This window comes from Gavia stellata, chromosome 10, assembly GCF_030936135.1.
Source record: "Gavia stellata isolate bGavSte3 chromosome 10, bGavSte3.hap2, whole genome shotgun sequence".
In the NCBI taxonomy this organism is placed as follows: Eukaryota; Metazoa; Chordata; class Aves; order Gaviiformes; family Gaviidae; genus Gavia; species Gavia stellata.
The window spans coordinates 8,944,980-8,967,126 of NC_082603.1; the positions used below are offsets into that span (position 1 = coordinate 8,944,980).

Genomic DNA, 22,147 nt, shown 5'->3' on the forward strand with positions numbered 1-22,147 from the left:
GCGGGCAGGGCTGCAGGCTGGCATCCCTCTGCCCTTCACCTTTCAGTGCTGCACAACCTCGGTGATGAAGGCCCCTAACCAAGGAGCCAGTTCTCCTGGATCGCTGGTTCTGCACCCCGGGAAACATTCAAACCGAGGCTGGATGTCCAGGACAGGACTCATCGCACTTCAGCTGCTGCTTTCAAAAGCCAAACTCTGTGGAGTGAAGAGATTTCTCGTGGTGTCAGCTCCTGTTCCTGTCACCCACATGCAAAACCCACCTATAGCAGGGTGCCTTCAGTGCCCTTAGGGTCAGAGCTGCCACAGCAATACCTCCAGTGAAGCACCGTATCTGTGGCTGGGCAGGGCTGGGAGAGGTAGGAAGGCACAGCAGGGGTGGGAGGGTGACTGGAAAGTTGATACTGAGACAGGGCACATGCCTGGCCTGAGTTCCCGGTGGGATGGTGCAGAACCTCTGCTATGGGGAGGTTACGGGGTGGGGGAAAAGACTGGGCAGCCCCCTCCCCATTGTCTACCAGAGCACCCGAGCCACCCCTGTGGCACAGCCAGGAGAAGGGTTTAAGGACAGCGTCCTGGACTCCGGGACTGATACAGCTGCCCAGGATGGTTACAGGGAGTCGTGGGCTCTGGCCTGACGCCAGCTCCAGGGGCTGGGGCTGAGGACTCCGGGGCTCTAGGACTGAGGGCAGCCCCAGGGGTGGGGATGGAGAAGGGGGAATGGAGGCAGGGGTTCTGGTCTCCGGTGTCGGTCTTAGGTTCCAGGGATGGAGACAGGTCTCCCGAGGTCTGGGACCAGTCCCAGCCCCAGCGACACGGGGACAGGACCCCGGGGGACGGGTTGCTCTCGGGGGCCAGGAACGGGGATGGGGGTCCCCGGCCGCAGGATGGCGGCGGGGGAAACCCCAGCTCCCGAGAACGCGGGTCCCGGGGGACGGGGCTGCGCCGGCTCCTGCGGACCGGGTGGCGGGCTCCGGGGGGGTGTCGCAGCCCCCCGCCCGGCGGCGGCCCGTCTCCCCCCAGCAGCGCGGGGCGGAGGGGGCGGTGGGGACGGCCCCCCCCCCGCCCCGCCGTACCGGCGCGCCGCCCCGCCGCCCGCCCCCAGCGCGCCTCCCGCGGACGGCGGAGCGCGGCGCGGGGCCGCGGGGCCGGCGGCGGGGCGGCGAGCGGCGGCGGGGCGGCCCGCAGCCCCCGACGGCAGCGGCGGCGATGCGGCGAGGCGGGGCGGCGGGCGGCGAGGCGGGGCGGCGGGCAGCGCGGCGGGGGCGGCGGGCGCCGCGGGGCTGAGCGGCGGGCGGCCGGGGCTCCGCGGCCCCGGGGCGGGGGCACCCGCCCGCCCGCCCTGCGCCGCACCCGGCACACGGATTTACGGCGCGGACTGCAGCCTCCGGAGCGGCCCCGCAGGTAAGGCACCGCCGGCAGCACTGGGGGTCCCCGCCGCCCCCGCGGCGCGGCTCCGAGCATCCCCCTCCGTGCGTTAGTGCCTCGCCGGGCTCCGGGCGCGGCACAAGTTTCCGCCGTTGCGCTCCCACCGGGCACCGTCTGCCTCCATCCCCCCACCCCTGCCCGGCGCTCCGCCATCGCGTGCTGCAGGGATTGCCCCGGGCTGCGCCCCTCCGCCGGCCGCTCGCCCTCCCCTCCGCTCCCCGCGCTGCCGCCGGCTCCCCCGCCCCGCCCCGCCCCGCTGGGGGAGCGGCATGGGCCGGGGTCCCGCTCGGGCAGCGCCCTCACCGCCCGGCCGCAGTGAGGGGTGCCGGGGGCAGCGGCCAGCGCGCCCCCGGAAGGAGGGCTGACGGCCAGGTCGCGGGGGCAGAGCAGAGCCGGCTGCTTGGGCTGGCGCGGGAGGAGCCTCTGTTGCTGTTGGAGCAAACTTGGCTGCGGGAAGCCTGCCCTCAGACCGGGAGCCCTGGGTGGGACCCTTGGGACGGGGGTGTCCCCGAAGGGCATGCCCAGAGCCTCCTGCTGCTCGGGGTGCTGGGTGCCTCGCCTCGGTGGGTGGCCAACCCTGTCTCAGGGATGCTTTCCGGCTAGGCCTCAGCCAGGGGATGCGAGAGCGGTGCTTGATTTCTGTCCTCCCCAGGGAATGGGAACTCCCTCCAGCCCTCCTCGCAGCGGGGCTGAGTGCCGGGAGGTTTGCCTTGCGGGCAGGGGATGCTCCCCGTCTCCGCGCTGGAAACCCTTCCCCTTTGCAGTCAACCTCAGAAAGCCAGCCTGGGAGATGTGGCACAGCCCGGCAGTCACCGCATGCCCGGGGGCATGGGGAAGAGGTTGGCCCTCCCCTGGGGGAGCTGAACGTGTTCTGAGTGGGACCTTCCCCTCTTCCACCCCACTAGCAGAGGTGCTGCCCGCCTGCAGACCTGATGTGCACAGGAGGACGTGGGTACTGCTAGGGGTCCTGCCTTGCTGGCACTGTTGGGCATGGACTTTACTCGGGGGGGCTTTCCTGTGCCTGGAAGATCCCTGTTTGCAGCCTTTCCCCCCTTTTTCCTGCACGGTGGCAGACTGTCACCATCCGTCGGGCAGACAGGCTGTGCAGCTGAGCCGTGACGTCCCGTGGGCGTGGGGTATCGATCCGCGCGGAAGTTGTGCTCAGCCTGGCGCGTTGCCTGGGGAGGCTGATATGATGCTCCTGAGCCGGAGCAGGGTCGGATCCAGAGTCCTCACTCTGGACATGCCGCTTCCATTCTTCTCATTGGGCAGCAGGGCAGCTGGCACGAGGGTTTTAGTTGTCCCATGGCGTTTTTTTGCCAGGAATCTAGATGCCTCTTTAGCTGTGAGCTGCTTTCACCTGAGCCCACCGTCATGCCCAGTCCCGGTACCATCCCCTCCACATCTCCCAAGACGGCTGAGCCCCATGGGTCCTGGGTAGCTCCTTGGTCTGACACTGTGCTGGGCTGCATTCAGGCTATGGGATGTCCACCTCGTGGCTGCACTTCGCAGGTGGCACTTGCCCTCTCCCCCGGGTGTCTGTCGGGTACAGAGGGTGCCCTGGGCTCATCTGCAAGAATGAATGTGAGTGCAAGAGTCTCATCACTGCATGCAAAATCCTCTTCCAGAAATCCCCTTCTCCTGAGCGTCACCGATGTAAGATGAAATAAGCACAGATCCTGCAATTTTAGGGCTCTCTACAGGTTTTGCTGCAACCAACAGTAGACTGGCTGAATATAAAATGGGTTTTTCTCTGGTTCCCAATGCAAAGCTTTTGCCATCAAAATGAAAACAGACATTTGGCTCCCTGTTTAAGCCAGTTTTACAGAAAATTGCCTCTGGTTAAGACACTAGCAGTACTTGGATCTCCAGCCCCGTCCCGTTTACCTCTGTGGCTTCGAAGACTGCCTGTGCATAACTGTTCTTAAACTCCCCTGGACCTGGCAGAGCCAGGGTCGCTGCTGGAGAGGTATCCCCCTGCTCCCTTTAAAAAATAATAAGGGAAATAAATACAAAACACCCTGCAAATGCTGGAGGAGGGTTTCAGAGCGGTGAGCTGAGGAAGCGAGCGTGGCTTGTCACAGCGGTTGGAGCTGCAGTCTGGAGTTGGAGTTCCCGATGCCGCGTCCCACCTGGCTCCAGTCGCCCCGCTGTGTGCTGCAGGCACTCCCAGGAGCTCTTCAAAGGAAACCCAGCGGAGGATCTGGGCCCTAGCTCCTCTGCCGCCTGGCTGTGCAAAGGGGGTGGCGGCAGCGGGATATCCCCCGGGAGCACTGTGTACAGGCACATACCGCCCTGGGAGACAGCCCCACTTATTCAGTTATTTAGCACATAGATCCAGAGAGAGTGTTTTCCTGTGCCTGTGTTTCTGCTCTAACAAACTGGTCGGTTGCTGCTGATATTTTGCTGGGGGCCACATAAAAGCACAGCCTGTGCACTGTGGTGGAGCTCATCATCTTGCTGGATTTTATTTGGCTACTCAGACCATAACGCTGCCCAGGGGCGGTGGCAGGAGGGGGGTGCAGGCTCGGGGTGTCCCCCTTTGTGCACGGGGGGACGGGAGTGAGCTCGCGCTGGCCCCGAGAGCCACGGCAGGGCTCTGCTGAACCACAGCTACCTCGGCGCTGCCTCTGCCTTCGCAGGTTGCTGCTGGTGCTCTGACAAGTAGCTTCGTGTGTAAACGGGGATTTCTTCAAAACTCCCGGGAGGAGCAGCTGGCAACGGAATAGCTCTGTGGCAAAAATCTGTGTGCGTGTGTGTGTGTGAACTCCAGCCTAAACGGGAGAGGGAAAACATCCAGAGTTACGGAACTAATGCAAATGGAGTTGGCTTTCATCTCTCCCTGCAGCATCCTTTGTGGAAGGCATTTGCATTTCCCCAAAGTCAGCTCCTCCCTACCTGTCCCTCAAGGAAATCCAGAGCTATAGAGCAGAGGAAAGCCTTTTCACAAGGTGAGGGGTGGCTCTCCACATCTGGAGAGAGGTGAACTCAAAATATCTGAGAAGGAAAGCTCTTACTTTAAGGTAGCAACTCTCGACACGGCAGAGGTTTGCACACACTGCGGCGTGCCCCACTATTGAGCGCAGGGAGGGGGACCATTCCTGAGCTCCTGCCAGGCCACCACACGTGGGTGACCCATCTGGGAGGGGGACGGGGGGTCTCACACATGCCTCTGACCTCACCCCAGCGCAACTCCGGGATGCCACCAGGACGTGCTCCTGTGAGCGGGTGCTCGAGCGGTCCAGCATCACCCTGTTTAGATGTGCTGGGAGACCCCTGTGGCTCCCATCTAACAGCCACCTGCCCTGGGGTCCCCAGGTGTCCTCTTCCCCCCCCCCCCCAGTGGGGCGGGGGGCTGCTGGGGCTGGGGTCTGCAAACAGCTCCAGGGGGGACTGCTGCCATTTCGGAGGAAGCCTCCAGCTCAGCAGAGACACAAACAAAACAGGATTTCGTGAGCACTCTAGCAATGGCTATTAGCTATGCTAAAAGGATTAACAGCTCTGCAGGACTCATCAAGTGTTTAAAGCGTAACTCAAGCATCAAAAGCGGCTCTTATAGGCTCACATTTTCACATCAAGTAACTCTGAAAATTCCTATCCAACTTAATTAAAACATCCACTAAGCTCGTTAAAAGCAAAAAAACAAAGGCCTTTTTTCCTTAAGCACCAAGCCATTTGAAGAGAGGGGTTTACAGAAAAGTATGCAGACTTCTTTGTTAAAGAATCACCTTTGTGGAAGTCTCCTATCCACAGACCACTGTGCCTGATTAATCTCAAGCTTTCAAAAAAGGAAATAAATATGGGGGGTTTTTTGGTTTGTTTTGTTTTGTTGTTGTTTTTTTTTTCCTGGCTAGGGACCGCAGAAGAAAGATGAAAAAGTGAGAAGAGCTTTGTAGAGAAAGTTAGATAAGAGGGTGGGGGAGTGTCAAAACCAGACCTATAATAGGAAACAAGCCACTGAAGTGCTGGTGAAAGTACCTTTCATCTTGAAGGCTCCAAAGTGCCGTGCAGTGCATGAATACACACAAGAGCTGGAAAGTAATTGACAACAACTAGCATCGTGAGATGCAGTCACCACCTTTGCTGGCAGCAGAGTCACCACAGGCAGGTCACCAGCCCACTCACCATCAGTCACTGACTGCCTCTCTGCCTGCTCTGCTTGTGGATTTGCCACCGCTGTTGTGAGCTGGCTCAGCCAAGCTATTCTGCAAGACCCCAGGCCAAGGTTTTAGATGCCGCGCTTGTGTGACACTTACATGAGGATGTGTGGTGCTGAGCTGGCCCAGTGTGGCCGAGGCGCGATGGTGCTAATCAGCCCCTTCCCAAGCCCCTTCCCTTGCGTCCTTGGTCCTGGGCAGCATCACCATCACCTCCCATAGGGTCGTGATTTAATTCTCCTTCTCTGTGATGTGCCCAGTCTCAGAGACGTTGGGTCGTCCCCAGGCTTCAGCATATGTCCTCCCCAACCCCTCTCACCCTCCTCTGTCTGCCTCAGGGGCCTTAGTACCCTGAGGAGACTTAAAATAGGTAGAGAGGCTCCCTCTGTACGAGGTATAACTGGGTTGGTGTCACGGGTGCATTAAACACAATATTTAGACTTAGTAAATGCTTTTTTCACATCCATAGAGGCCTTGAACGTTTTAGGATTTCATCCCATTATGTTAATTTTGATGGCTTTGATCAATAATGAATTAGCATCCTCCAAAAAAGGATTAAATAGCTTCTCTCTTTCCTCTTTTTTACGGGTGAGTTTGATTTCTTCCTCTTCACACTGTCCTGTGTGGTCAGAGGGTGCCTGGAAGGGCAGTGCTGAGAAATGCCATCAGGAGCAGAGCTGCTCCTACTGCATCTTCCCGAGAAGATTTGCAGCACACCTTGCCTCTTTCCTTCCCACTTGGCTGTTTTCTCGAGGCAGATTGTGGGACTTGAGCAAACAGCCTCCTGCCCGTGAGTGCCCTCCGGGCCGCCCCTGGGGACGTGCCATGCTCTGTCCGGTGCTGGGGACAGCAAGCTGCAGTCATGCAGGGCTGATGGCATGGGAAGGTGTCTGAGCACAGACCTTATGCCCATGCACTCTGTGCACGGTCAGGATGTGAAATGCAGGAATTAGAAGGTAGACAGGGTTTTTACATCAAATGTTTATAGCACCTTCCTTTCTTCATGTCTAGACATAGCTATAAATGAGGGAGAGGGCTATTACCTAGGAATAAAACTACTGAAACCAGCCCTGGAGAGCTTGACGCTCTATTTCCAAGGAACTGGGAGATTCCTTATGATTAATGTAACAATATCGAAGGCTATAAACTCACTGCAGTTGGGTACTGAGTCAGGGGACACACTTACAATGTACCTGCCACTTGCAGCTTAGACTAAGCATTAACTATGGTCTCTCACCAGCCCTTGGCCGTTCCTAGGGCTGCTGCTTGCTTACAGATCATGAGTTCAGTTCAACTGACTCCACCAACTGCAATGGCATAATAAAACACCCCAGCGATCAGCGAGGTATAATTTCTCATTGCAGTGTGGACTGGTGGTGGTGTGGAGGAGAGGAGAGGCTGTGAGCAGAGCCCGGACTGTGTAGCTCACTGGGAAACTCTGCCTTCATGCCTGCTAACTTCAGGCGGGGAAAGCAGGAGCACATGTGTGGACAGCCTGTCCCACCACTGACTGCTCCGAGCGGTGCTGCGTGTGTGTGCGTGGTAGTGGGGGGGGCTTCAGGCTCCTGTGCTGAAGGGAAACACCTGGGATCTGAACCCAGAACCCCCAGTCCCCATCCCAGGCCTGACGTGCAAGATCATGCCCCGTAAATACTGGTTAGACTGCAGGGATCTCATTTTTTTGAATGCAAATTCTTTTCTCTGATCTCTGCTTCTACTGTGTCCAGCACAGTGGGGTCTCAGTCTCTGCCTAAGGCTTTGCAATACTGTTACAGCATCAGCAAAAGTAATAAAGAAGAGGACGGACTCCCTGGAAAAATGCCATGAAGCAAACCACTGACATGCTCTTGACAGCGTCCACAGCTAGAGCACAAAGACTTATTTTTTCAGCTAAGGTCTGAATGATGGAGCGGAGTGGCAGGGGATGTCTCTTCTGAGCCCTCGGTTGAAGGGCTGTCATTAGAGGATGAGAAAGGGGATGGAAGGAGTCACACGGCCGTTGGGACCTGTTGGGACCTGCTAGCCCATGGCTGACCTGCCTTCGGAGCGAGGAAGGGTGGGAAGGAGCAGCAGCGCAAGCGGTTGGTGCAGGAGGCAGCAGGTGGGGAATTTGGGTCAGCACCTTGTTGTCTGCAGATGATCCCCAAGTTAGGTTTCCTCCCCCAGATTGTGCACCATGTCCAGGCTTTGTGCTTCCCCCCGCCGCCCCGAGTTTTCTTGTGCTACACATTCAAGATTAGAAGGTGCTTGGGTAATATGGGTCTCCTAAGTACCTAAGATCTGTTAAAAGCTACTCTCATTTGACTCCATGAAGAATGCTGTTGGGAATACAGTGACGCTTCTTGGATGTGAGTAAATATTATCCCCAAATGAAGTCACTGATAGTGGGAGATAAGTTATCAACAGCTGTTTAACCTAATATTACTTCCATACAAGATAACACTGAGCTTTTGCAAGAGGTTAATAACTAGATGCAGAATCCATCACTGCATACAAAGACACCTGACAAGCTGCAGCCTTAATTTTTCCCGTGGAGCTTTATTACAGCTGAAGGAGCGTGTAGCAGGGAAATGTGCTGGTGGGTCAGGCCCGGATCCGGCAGCAGCCGGAGGCGATGCTGTTGAGCACGCAGCTCTGTGCAGTGGCTGGGGGACGAGCGCCTTTCCCTGTGGGTCTAGCTCCTCCAATCAGAGGGGCTGGGAGGGCATCGTTATATGGTTATATTAGCAGAGCTTTTGCTGCTGCTAATCAGGCTTGAATCCCTGTGCTGGGCAATGCCTGCATTGCACATCCGAGCACAGTGATCATGGAGCAAAGAGTGAAGGAAGGTAAGTTATACCTGGCATTAATACAGATATTTGGGAGGCGGTGTCGAAACACGACGTGTGCATCAATTACAGAGCACAGGATCCCCACGAAAGGGAATGCAGCTGATCCTATACAAGATTTTAGCTCACAGTTATGGGTATATTTTCCACATCGTCTTAGATGACTGCTGCTCTCTGGTATGTCTGTTATGGTCTGCTGTCGGACCCGTAATTCCACAGGGTTTTTAGAAAGAAGAGGTTGGCAAGGGCCAGAAGCACTCAGGGAGATTGGAAAGGCTCTGCTAGCGAGCAGCGCTTGGCTCTGCAGCCAGTCGCACGCACCAGACTTCTCTGCAGAAGGGCTTCTCCCCTGGCATTACCCAAAACCTAGAGCTGGGGCAGAGATGTCTCCAGCCACCTCCCCAGCGCCACGATGTGGGACAATGCCGGCTATTTTAATTACGGTCCTCTCACTTGATCCTGGCCATGGATGCCGTGGCCTTTCAGCTTCACCAGTCAGAGCCATGCGCTAAGGGAAGGGCTGGGGTGGGATGTGGAGGGAGCGGACCACCTCCTGGCCTCCTCTGCCTGCGGGAGCTGCAGAGCTCCTCGGTGCTTTCCCCGGGCACCGTCCCCAGCGCTGCCCGATCCCTGAGCATCAGGTGGACACGAGGTCACCAGTGTTAACGCCCAGCTGGGACATGCCTTTGGTGTCTCTGAAGACACGGATGGGCTCAACCGAGCCCTCAGCAGAGAGTCCTGGCAGGAATGGGGTTGGCATTCAGTGCTCCTGGCTCCCAGCCCCTGCTTTATCCAGCAGACCACACTGCTGCTCAGCAAAGCTGGCTGCAGATGCTAGGGTGGCAGCTGCAGTCCTATTGATCCCTGTGGGGATGATGAGCCCAAATGAAGACCCTTGGGAAATCAGCACAGAATATAAAAATCTGGCTGCAAAGCAGAGGCTCGGACTGTGAGAGCTCTGCAGATAAACCCGTGTGAAAGCCCAGCTGTGCAGAGCATCCACAGAGAGCCTGCTTTGAACATGGGTTTGATGCTCCGGCTACATAAGGAAATCATCATCCCTTCCCACGATCCCATCACACCTTTTCCTTCTCCCAGAGGAAGCATTTGGAAGTGGATCCAGGTCCCTGCACCCATGGAGGGGACAAGTCCTCGGTTCCCCTGGGGCCAAGTGGTTCTTCCTCAGGTTGTGAGGCTGGAGGGAGCAAACAGATGAGCACCTTGGGAACATGCTCTCTCCAAACCTCCCACAGTCTCAGGGCTGGGATGGTCAGAGAAACACTGTAGCTCTTCCCAAACGAAAAAGAAGTCTCTCCATTTCCTACCACTGCGACAGCTGTTGCACAAGTAGATGGGGACATGCGAATTTTCAGGCCATGCTGCACTCCTGGCATTTAAATCTTGTCCATTGAAACAGCTGGGCATAGGGGCTGTGCGTGCCTGAAGGCCCTGTGGTCTTGCTCAGGTGGCTTCTAGAAAGCTGCGGCACTACCCAGCATGTTAGGAGCTCTGGGTAGTTGCCTTTGGGCTAGCCCCATTAAATAGTTCCTAGTGTTACCAGCTTAGGCAAGCACATCTCTGGGGTCTTGCTAGTAACCCCAGTTAAGAAGAAAGCCACTATTATTAATCCTTGTACGTGGCTGCTTTTTCCCAGGTCGAGCATTTCAGCTGAACTTTTCCCCCATGCTGTTTGCAAACCACACAGCGTGTGAGCGTGCCCTTGCCCTTACCACACACGAGACCGAGCGAGATAGATAGCAAACAAATTGCAGGTCCCTGGTTGTCCTTAGCAATTAGCAGATCGCTCAGGCTGCCAGCTGCCACTGCCCTGGGATGTCTTTTCTGTTCCCTGCGGGTTCATTTCTGCAACAGCAGTGGAGCCGGGTGATTTAGGATAGCTTTTCTGTAGCCACCCCCTGCCCTTGCACATCATTTACATTGCGAGGTTAAAGCGTAGTCTGATAGAAACTATTATTAAAGATCACGAGTTGTTGCGTTATTAAAGTTAGGACAGCCTGGGTTGACCCCTCTGGACTTGTATGCCGTCATTTAAAAAGCACAAGCAATTCCTGTAGATCTGCTGGCGGTGTGTGAGTGATTCCCTCGTGCTAAGGCTGGGCAAGTTCTGCATCCAAGCAACTGCTTCCTGCTGCGAACCGCAACCTTGCGGTTCTCTTCCAGTGCTGGATTTTAAGCTCCTGCTGCAGTTTACTTCTGCAAGCAAGATCCTGGCTGGCAACAGCTTCCCTGCTTTTCTGCATTTCCAGGAGAACCTGCTGCGTGGTGGTTCTGCTGATCAACACCTCCCCTTGCCCTGCGCAGGCTGCGTGCCTGCACTTCAGCTTCCCAATCTGCTGGCACTGCACACCGGTGGTGCTAACGAAGCATTCATTGCTGCTACACGTCCTTTTCCTGGGCAGCTTCCACATAATTAATTTACTTGTGGAAAGCTTTAGAGCTTTCTTTTACTCCCTTTGCAAAATATCCAGCTTCTGGTTTGCTCTTGTTTGAATTCGATCTGATGTATCTCCAATTCCAGTGAGCATGACGGCTGGTTTTCAGTGCGCGGCACAGCGGTAAGCCATCTACGGCTGCCCGGGAAGGGGAGCCCCTTGCCTCCACTCCTCCCCATCCCTTCTGCAGGCCCAGTAATAGACTCACAGGTTTGTTCAGCTTTATTTCTCTAATAGAAATCAAGCTCATTTTTTCTTCGGTTTCTCCGTTGATTCCTTAGCTTTTCTAATCTTCCCACATTTTCTGCAGCTACACAACTCATCCCACCTAATAGCCAGCGCAATTTTTCACCTCGTGTAGCATCATTTGCCTTTAGACTTTGGGCAGTGCTTGTGCCTCCCTGGCCTGGGGTGGAGGTCACAGCGGGGCTTAATCACCTCTTAATTAATTCTCCCCTGCCCTCTCATGTAACCAGGCTTTGGCAGCGAAGCCTCCCAGTCCTATGCGGATCTTGCCTCAGATTCACGGGAAGAGAGGAGCGTTGCTTTGGACTCCCTCTTCGCACCCAAGCCTAGCAGGGGGAGTACAGGAAATTTATAGTTGCAAAAGAACTTTGCAAAGCTGTGCTGTGCTCCATTTCCTTGGCAAAGGCAAAATAAAACCATCCAGGGAAGAGGGAAGAAAGAGTAGAGGAAAATGCAGCAGACATTAAAGGGGAAAATGCTGAAGGGAAGAGGAGAACTGGCACCCTTCATGTGAGTTTGGGGGGAATTTATAAACCTGAAGTCAAATAGTCATAAAGCTCAGGTAGTTTAGGTCACGTTATTGGGACTCATTGCTCTTCATTAACCTTCCAGCCACCCGGGTTTCGGTGTCAGCTCAACATCAAACCGCAGCCGATCAAAACTCTCTCCGTTTGAAAAATTGCTGGAAAATTGGGTTTTCAAGTGACTGAATATGATTTTATGAGGCACCTGCCTTCCCCAATGCTGTTAAATCATTCAGGATCAAAAATCTGAAAACGGATATTTGGACCTGAAATCCAGTACTGGGCTCCAGCCAGAAAAGAGCTGAAAAAACAGTGTTGCATTTATTTGTAAGTGAGGAGTCAGTATTTTTCCCCACATGCTATAGGGGCTTCCTTCCCCCTGCCTCCCCAAAGAGGTGGGGCAGGATCCAGGCACTGCCTTGCCCAGAGAGCAACATAGAAAGCAACTTTGATTATTTCTGCTGTGAATAATCTCATTTTTCAGCTATCTCTGCTGGGGATGCTTTCCCCTGGCTCAGCAGGACAGGAATATGCAGGGAGAGAGTAAGAAAGACATTGTCAAGCTGGGAAGGAGGGCTGGCTCAAGCAGCTCTGGGATGAGGGTTTTCCATCGTGGCCGTTTATTTGGTTGGGAGAAAAAGTGGAAGCAGGTCCAGAGAGTGGAAGAGGCTTTCCCAGAATAGCTACGATTTGTCGGGGGCTGAGAGAGACACACCGTGCAAGCCCTGGGTCTGCTGTTTTATTTCTGCCTCGCTTCTCTGGAATATAGGAATTACTGCTGGAATGACAGAGGTGTCAGATGAAGACTGTCCAGCGAGATGTTACTTATGGTGGATGCCGTGTGAGGAGTGCCCATCTTGGAAGATGCGTTGGAAGCCTGGGCGAGCAGACCGGCTGCAGGCAAGGGGACTGAGGTTGGGTCAGCAGCAGATGCTGATGCCTCCGAGGCACCCCGATCAAGGGCTTTCAGTTCCACAGTGGCCCCCTACAAAGTTCGTAGCTGCTCTACAGCTGACCACACTTTTGCATTACATTCACAGCAGGGCGACCTGCTCAGATTGAGTTGGAGCCAAAGCGTCTGCAATCCTGCGTACAACATTATTGCAGCATCCCAGAAACTCAGTGGGACCCTATAACTGACCGCTTGCCTGATGCACTCCGGGGGGGAGTTAAGGGTCCCTCCTACAACTTGCAGCCTGGTGCTGTGCTGCTGCTCAGGGCAAGCTCTGCCTGTCTCCTCCAACATGGGGGTCCCTTAGCGGCTGTTGCTGTAAAGATCATAGGGGACCTTCCAGTGGTATCAGCAAGTACAAATGCAAAATCCCACCAGTAGCTTCTACTGGTCTTCTGCAGCACATTGTCTGATTTAATGTAAAGTGTCTGCAAGCCGCCACTGGGCAGGAATTCATTGTCAGCCAGCTGTCAAGCTTAATTGGGTTGTCCTGTACAATATCTTGCATATAAGTAAATCAAAAAGAGTGGGGCCCATAAAAGGGCCAGCATGTGGCACATTCACGTTATTTATAGGCTTCTCTGTAGTGCTCATCACCATGGCAGCTATGAAGGTCAGTGCTGACAGTTGTAAAGAAATGCCACGCATGTTTTAAAAAAAAACAAACCAAAACACGTGTATGAAATAAAGCAGGGTTACACATTCCAGTGGAGCTGCAAGGCAAGGGTGCGGTGTCCTGCAGGGAACCCCCAGCCCCACAATAGTGAGATGGGTGAGGAAGGGGACATGGCAGGTCTGTGGGCTGAGGACTTCTGGGGTTGTAGAGCCTAGAGCCCAGAGCCCAGGGTGCTGCATCCTGCCATCTCCTTGGAAAAGTCAGGAATAAAACTAAACTCCCATTCTCTGTGTCCTCTGCACTGGGGCTGGCCCAAAGCACCATCCTTCCTTCTTCCAGCCTGAGTTTGTTCATAGCCAGTTAATCCTCATTTGTTCTTGCAATAGCACTGTCCTTTGGCTTAAATAGCTCTACTCCCTCACTGGTGCTTATGGCCCCACTGCGTTTGGCAGGGCTGATCCTGCCTTGCCAGGCGGGTGAGTGGGGTTCGTGCAGGGCACGCGCACCACGGAGCGTGGCACGGCACGGTGCAGTGGCTCAGCAACCCCAACCAGGCACATTCCTGGGCTGGCTGGGGCTGCCAACAGCCCCTGCTGAAGTTGAGGCCAAAGGGCCCAAAAGTACTCACGTGGAGGAGGCTGGAGATCCCTTCATCCAGTTTCTCCTCTTCAGGACGGAGCCCTCTTTTACCAGTCTGTTTTTCATACCTTTGTGTTTAATTATCCTGAAGCCAGTGGTGATTGCTTGCTCCAAGCTTACTTTCTACAGCTGGCTTTTTTTTTTTGTAATGGTCTTTTTAGTTAAAAAGCAAACAAAAGCATCATCTCCTCATGTCAGTTCTGTAATCGCCAGGTGAAAGCCTGCTCCAGCTACATCCAAGCAGAATCAGTTTGAGCATCTGCACCTCAGTCTCTGCCTGGAAAGCAGCCTCTTGCAAAACAATACCAGTCCCAGCAGGATTGCTGTCTCCAGCAGCATCACCCCAAAATGACTCCCAGGGAGATGTATAGCAAACCCTCACCATGGTCCTTTTATTCTAAAACCACCTGGTTTCTCAGCTGGCACCAATGATCCTAATCCCTCCAATAGCTGGTCAGGCTCCGTCTCTCAGTGGGTACACCTCCATCTTCCTGCTTGCATCAGGTTGTTTCTTTTCTTCAGGGTGTCACAGCTCAGCTTTGACCCTAGAAACATAGGGCTTTCAAGCCAGTTCTTCATGGATATCTCTCTCCTTGTGAGAAAACCTTTCTAAAACCCCAAATCTTTCTTCTCCTTAGCTAGCTGTGGCTTTTCCATCTTTTGTCGGGAGTTTTTTTCTCTAAGGACTGGCAGAGGTCTCTCGAAGAGGGCTGCTTCTCAGCAGCTTCCCTGGTGCATGCAGTGCCTTTCCCATAGTGCATGGTCCTCTGCAGGAGAGATCAAACTGTGCCCATTTTCCCCTCACATGGGGGTAAGTGGGTGCTTCTTCCCCTCGTGTTCGTGTCTCCTCTCCTCGCGCTCTGTGGGCAGCCTTAGCTCCCCGCTCCTCTTGGTGATGGACCTTTTGTTTCCATGAAATAATGCCATATCCCCATGACAGCCACCCGTGGGCTTGGGTAGCTCCTCCCAGCCCTGCACCTGAGCTACAGCGAGGACACGTTCCTCACTGTGTCAGGAAAGCCCCGGGGGACATAAAAGTTGTTATTAAAATCATTATTTCTGCCTGTTGATGGTAACCATATTTCTATTCCTGCAGGAGTATGGCGGTTCACACATATAAGTTTGTAAGCGTTCAATTTATGCTTTCTTAGTAACAGTAAAGTGCCTTTGCTAAAGGCATTGGTTTAAAGAGCTGAAGTAAATAAACACACTGGGAATTTTTTTCTGGGGAAAGGGAAGTCATGGGCTGTCCTGGAGCTTATACAACTGCTCCACTAACATTTACTGCCCTGTCACCTACTGTTAGTCCCACGGACACAATGGGTTCTGCTCTTAGAACTGAGTCCACGTGGGGAATGACTGCTAGGCAGCTGGTACAATGCTTTCTCTGGCTCCTACAACTCCATTCAAGAGCTCTTCTTGCAGAGCAAATACGTAGGGTCTCTTTTTGCTCTAAGACTTACACGCTTATTAAGCTTTCTGCAGTGGAAAAAAGATTGCAAGGCAATTCAGCTTGCTAGCTAGGTCATGAATCCTTGTATATGTTATGAATGGCAACGATATGCATGTGCCCTGGGCTTTACCCAATCATATCAAGCAGTAATACAAGCCAGAATGAAAATAAATCTTAATACCAACTGCCCTACATGAAGCAAATACTTATTTTACATAAAACCTGGTTTTAGAATGTCAAGACTGTAGCCTATCCACTTTGTCTCACTATGACTTAGCATAATGACATACATATAGATATGCATATAGATATATAAATATATATATTTGTAAACCTGCTCTTTTCCCCCCCCATTTTTTTGCTGACTGTAAGTGCCCCAAGAGTCAGCACTTGCTCTCTCAGCAGGGAATCTCTTTGCACGCTAGCAATCCTTCCCTTCCTCTCCTGGGCACAGGGAGGGCAGCGCGGGTGCCCAGCTCTGCCACGCTAACACACAGTTAGCGTTATTTCTTTGGGCAGCAGCAGCTGGGAACTGCCACAGCATGGCTTTAACGCTGGCTTCCAGCATCGCTGGGATCAACGCACCGCCCTGGGTAGAACAAAACGCTGACGGGCACCAGGCCCTGAGGGTGCTGGCAGGGGATGCTGCCTGCAGCCCTGCCTCCCTCGCCTGCCGCAGCTGGCCTCCGCTGTAGTGATCTCAGCTCTGGCAAAACAGCAGCGTCGAAATGCGCTGTCGAAATGCACTGTAGCGTGGGATTAAACAGTTTGCATGCCCTTTGCCTGATACCCATGGAGAGCATTTGGGGAATGCCAGAGGTTTCGAAGGAATGCCCTGAGGGAGTCAGGATGTGCTCAGATTTTCAAGTGCCCTGGAAAAAGTAGCAGAGATCTTTGCTTTTCAGCAAAAAAAAGTACTTTTCAGCATTACGCTTTCCTGCGTCCTCCCTGGGCTGAGTGTCTGAGTTCATTTATGCAGCTATATGAACTTTCACTTCACCTTTCAGTGGTGTTTCCTTCCCCTGCACACTTTTTCCTGCGCACAGCCCAGCCTCTTCCAACAGGGTTGGCTTTATAGGAAGGGTTTGCATTTGCAGCGATGGGGCAATGGGGTCTGGAGAAGCCCGTCTCGTTCCTTCCCAGTCACGCAGCGATTCACGTAGCAGTCTGTGCCAGCCAGCTCCAGGGAGGGTTCCCGGGGACACCCCACGGACCAGAACCATGCTAGGGCTCACACAGCTGCTCCCGGTGATGCTTCTGCCTGCCCGGGTCCTTCGGGGCCCCACGCAGCATCGGGGAGGCTGGGGTGCAGGGCTGGTGACCCCTGTGGTTGCATTAAGAGCCTTGCAATCTCACTGCCTGGGAAGGCAGCAGGCTCTCGTGCGGCTGCGGGAGGTTTTTGGCTTGCCTTGGGAGCCAGCGGGAAGCGTCTAGCGCTGGTGGCTGGAGAACAAGGCTCTACATGTGAGCCAAGCGAGTCTTGCAGGCTCAGGAGCCAGAAAGCAAAGCGAAAGGCGTGGCTTTGGATTCCTTTTTGAAGTATTGCCGTGATCGTGAAGCCATTCATGAACAATCTGTCGTGGGACGCTCAAATGCTTGGGACCGGCTGCCGGTGCTTTTGTGAGGCCACATCGTGGTGAGGATCAGCTCTGAAGAAGCAAACGTCCATGCAAATGTATAGGGGTGTGCGGGCTAGAAGCTGCGGGGAAGGTGCTGTGCTGGGCTGCTGCTCTCCTGGTGAAGGCGAAAGGTCTGCCAGAGACACCCAGAAAGGAACAGAGAGGTGCTGCCACCCTGGGAAGGTGCAGTCCTACCTCTCCGCTGGAGGAGCAGAGCAGGTACAGGAGATTAAATGACCTGCTGCTCTCTGCTTATTAAAAGAAAACGGTGTTTCCTGGCAGCACTACAGATCTGAGATCTTGATCGGTTGACATGCTCTCAAAATATAAATCAGGAGGAAGTGATCAAAGCCCCCATTGTGGGGAGAGGTTCTCCTCCTGCCCTGCAGCGCCTTCTCCCCGGGGTGAGAGAGCCCTGGTACCCCGTGGCGGGGTGGGTGAGGATGGGGGCTCCCATCATGGCACCGGTTTGGGGGAGGTTTGACTTGGCAATGCGTCGCTGAGCCCATTGCTTCTGGCTCAGCCCAAGCAGATCTGGAAGGAGAAACTGATTGTGATTTAAAGATATCAGAATCAGGAAATCCATCATGTCCCTTGCTAATCTGCTGCTGTGATTAATTACCCTCACCATTAACTGCCCGTTTCAGATACACACCTTATTTCCAACCGAAATTAGTCCCTGGGCATGGCTGCGCGGTGCGATGATGCATGGAGGAGCATGCAGGGGCTGAGCGCAGCAGGGCGGCGCAGGCTGCAGGCACAGACACCCACTGCCACGCCTGCGCAGCCGCTGCCAGCACCCACGGGCCAGGAGCGAGGGGGACTGGACTCCCCGTGACGGACACCCCCAGAGTGGCTCTGCGAGGGGGATGGCACTCCTGCCGAAGGGCTCCGGGACGTTGCAGGGGTGGTGGGGTCTGCGGAGGGAGCAGGAGGGGGACAAGGGACAGCACCCTGCCCCAGCCCCTCGCAGGAGCATCCTCAGGACCTGCTCACAGAGTGGTACATCATGTACTGGTCCTCTTCCCACGCAGAAGGATCTTCCAGCGAACGTGCAGGAAGAGCCTTGATCTGGCTCTGAACTAAATTGTGCAGTAAATTAAGCCTGATCTGCATGAAATTTCCTCTGCACGTACGTTCTGGGGTGAACCTGGGAACAGGTTTTATCCAACTTCTCCTGTCTTTTGTCTTTAATTTAAAAAGTTAGAATCTCCTGTAATTGCCTCTGTGCTCATGGAGAATTGGGGAATACTAAGAAACCCCCCGGTGGCTAATTGAATGCCTTATAAATGTTCCGACTGTAAGCAAAGTTCTCCGTCTTACATTATAAAGATATTTAGGTCCAATTCTGTGCTAGGGTGATAATTTTACGAGGGATTTTCATATCTTTTGGATGCAATATGGAATGGATCATTACCTTTTTTTACACTTAATTGCTTTTATCATCCAGAAATATTCAGCATTTAATGATAATAAAGCACTTCTACTAAGGAAGCCAAACACCATATACATTATTGCCTCATGGTGCTATAGAGCACAACTCCTCGGCACTGCATTTCTGTGTGTCATCCTCCCCCCTTGGCAGAGGGGGATGCTGAGGCCAGGGGAGCAGCACCTCACCCCAAATCACCCTTTGGCCAGGAGGGAAGAGCACTTTGATGTCCAGAGGTGCAGGCCAGAGCCCCACAAAACTGGGAAATTTTCTCGGTTTCCCTAGCATCCATGTTTCCCGGCTTCCCGGCGCCTTCCCCGGGGCAGCCAGCGCATGGAGGATGCTTCTGCAGCAACTTGGGACAAGGTGGCCGAGCTCCCCATTGTGGGCACCGCTGCATCCTACCGCCGGGCTCAAAGGGGGGGATCAGGGGTGGTCTGCCTTGCTCCAGCCCATGGCCGGCACAGAGTTTCTCTTGGATCAGTCGGATTGCCTTGAGCAACGGGAAGTTGCTGCTCTTCGGGCAGCCGGGTTGCCCGCCAGGCTGGGCCAGCAGCTCTCCGCCGGCTTTGCTCGTGGGAGGCAGGGATTCAAACCCAAGTACAGATGTTTGCTTACTGTGTTGCCCGTAGCTTTCCAAGAATGCATTTTTTGATGGCCTTCTACAGCTTTTAATTAAGAGCACTCGCATCATTTATTAATTATTTATTAACTCCTTATAGATGCTACAAGCCTGTCGCAGACATCAGTGGAGTCCTGCTGATGCTTATAAGCTCATCAGCAGACATTGTAATTGATGGCTATAAGCAATCTGCTGACCTGTTGGGCCCTGCAACAATTGATTAACTATTCATTAAAACATCTAGAAATCATTTATGAACCTTTTATAAACTATTTATAAGTGAGCAGGGACAGATTTATTCATTACTGTTCACGGGCTTACAGTGGAGGGACTGAGGGAGCCCTGAGCTGAGGCTCCGAGTAGCAGTAAACCGTGGGAAACGTGCCCAATATCACAAGAAAGCCTTCATCGCTCCACACATTTTCCCAAATTACACTGGCTTCCTGCTGGCCTGGGGGGTCAGGTTTCCTAGTGGATGTGGGTTGTTCTCCCAAGGGTCAGAAATGACACAGAATGGAGAATTTTCTGCTATTTTGCAGAGTCAGGTAGTTTAGCTAAGTAGGGGCTGGCAAGAATCCAGTGGCAGCTCTTTAATACACTGTTGGGCTAAACTTAGAGAAGAGGATGAGCAGGCTTGTGTGTTGCTTTGCTTCTAGCGGGATAGGATTAAATTACCCATCCCATTTTCCTTCGTATTAGTATGCAGGGGTATAGCGAGCCAAAGACATCTGCTGCCAGCAAAACCCCACTGGCTGCCGGGCGCTCTGGGGCGGTGAGCTGAGTCCTGCTTAAATTGGGGATGGAGTGGGAGGCTCAGGTTTAGGGCTCGCATCCGAACATGACCCAAGCATGGATTGTTTAGGGTTTTTTGTTTGTTTGTTTTTTTTTTCCCCAACTGGATGATTTTCCAAATGAATAATGAAAAAAACAGATCTGTTTTCTACTACTTTCAGTGCAGTAGGGGAGGGGAAAGTGGCATGGCCTTGCTCATCTTAGACTTCATGATTCTTTGCCATATTCCTGATATGTAGCATTTGTACCAAAAAATGGAGACTTTCCCAGGGACTTTCCCTGATGAGCACTGCCCGAAACGAGTAGTGCTGTTTCTCACTGTGGAGTCCCAAAACACTGCTGCTATGGGTTATCTCCAGCCCACGGAAATGCGTATCGCTTGACACCGAGGAGCCTCCTCATCTCTGGGAGCTCCCCATCACTGAACAGAAGTTGCAGATATAAACTCCCCATGTGTTGACAGAAGAAGTGATGCCTGTAATGGGATCTTAGCATCTACTATCACTTCTAACAGTCCATCTATAATCTCGCCTGCAGCAGATGCTGTCTAGCAAGACATGGGCACAAGTGATGACTCCCTAGGAGCTGGTGTTCGGTGTAGCATGTCTATCAGCTAGCAGAAAGGGGACAGATGTGCCCTGTGTTTATTGTAGGAGGTTCATTCTTTCCTTCCTCCTTATCTGCACTGTTTTCTTACTGAAGATGCTCAGCCAAGCACTGTAGGCCAAACCACATATGAACTGGAGGGATGAGTCCCTGCTGAGCAGAGAAGGGGATCCCAGCATTAGTGGCAGTCTGACAGAGGCAGATTTGTACGGCAACAAATGGTTAGTTGTGTTTCCAGACCTTGTTTAAATTTACAGAAGGGGTATATTTACGCACATGTAATTTACTCAGCGGAAAGCTGTGTATGGTTATTATTGAGTTATAAACTGGACTAATTCAGGATTTGCACTGGATATGCCCTAATCAGTTTAAAGCTGACCTGAGGTCAGATTAGTGCAAGCCTGAATCTAGCTGTGCTCTCCCAGTCCTGCCGTTGCTCAGGGCCAGAGACTTATGGGGGTGTCCTGCAGGATGTAGCTCACACACACAGTCCGGCATCATGCAGAACAGCACTTGGATTTCAGCTCAGAGGGAAGAAAAGCCAGATCTCTGCAGTCTCTCCCACAAGTACACTTGAGCTATTTTGGAGTATGGCACAAAGAAATCGGCTTTCAATGGGAAGGGGATGCAAAGACGCACCCAAAAAGCTATAGACAGCTCAGTATTCATGTATGAGACACTGAAATCAGCGTGCCTCTCATCCAGCTCCATCCCAGGACCAGGGGAGGTTTGGAGGACCTGCCGCCCCAGCCGGGAAGCAGGGCTGAGCGCCATGGGGGGGTTGCACCCCCCCAGCTCACACTGTGAGCTGGAGCTGCTCTTATTTCTGGAGGGCAAAGAAGTGCAGGAGGTGGGGAGCATGTCCTGCCCAGGCGAGCTCACTCGCTGCCCGCCGCAGGACATCAGGGTCTAGCCACGAGGTTAGAAACACCAGACAGTCTCTACAGGCAAGATGGCCAGCCACCAGCCCCAGCACGTCACACTGGAGTAGGGTGATGGCTGTGACACACAGAGGAGGCTGGGAAGAGGGATTTGGAAAGAAGGGAGGTCAGGGAAGGGCAGTGGGGCTCCCAAGGCAGGAAGAAACCCCCAAAAATTGAGCTGGAGCAAAATGCTGGGGGAAACAGCCCAAAGAGCATCTCACAGAAGCAGGGATACGTCCCTGCTGGCCAAGACCTCCTCTGAGACATACCCTCCTCCCCGGGCCAGCACTCATCGGGGAGAGCAGCAGAGCAGGACGGAGCTAATAGCGCTAATGGCTGTCCCCAGGGAAGGAAGCACAAGTGCCGCAGTGTCAGCCAAGATCAGCCCGGGAGGCCAGTCCCTCCTTTGGCAGGAGCCCGCAGTTGAGTAAGCAGAAAGCTGAGCTAAGTGATGGACAGATCGAGCAATACACTCATCAGGAGGAGGTCAGGGCTCTGTAGGACACGGCACAAGGTGAAAGGAGGGTCCCACCGTCCCCATGCCCTACAGGGTTGTGCTGGTGGCAGGCACTGCTTGGCTGGGGAGCTGGGCAGTGGGGCAGCTCTATCCCAAAAGCGCAGCTCCAGCCCACAAAGCGCAGCTCCCCTTAGCAGAGGACCCAAGCCCCAGCCATGGTGGGGAAGGCAGCTCCCGCAGCACCACAAAAAGAAGCACCATCACCCGCGGACCGGTGCACCCTCCCAGCACACAGTAGGAGCAAACACAGCCCAGGCCTGCCTGCTTGCAGCAGCATTTGCATTTTGTACTCACTTGGTTCACCAAAGCCTGAAATAGTAGAAATCCTGTTGAAATCAGCCCC

General features: G+C 53.9%; 1 protein-coding gene across 2 annotated transcripts in view; it reads left to right on the forward strand.

Moving 5' to 3' along the window:
• The first annotated feature begins 679 nt into the window (after window positions 1-679).
• TMEM121 (transmembrane protein 121) overlaps window positions 680-22,147 on the forward strand; it is a 38,142-nt gene continuing 16,674 nt past the window's right edge. Inside the window, exon 1 of one of the 2 annotated variants that reach the window (XM_059822000.1) lies at window positions 680-697. The gene's annotated coding sequence lies outside the window, so the exon portion shown is untranslated. Of the gene's footprint in view, window positions 698-1,336; window positions 1,402-22,147 lie in introns of those variants that run through there. The other variant, XM_059821998.1, reaches the window with a different exon arrangement.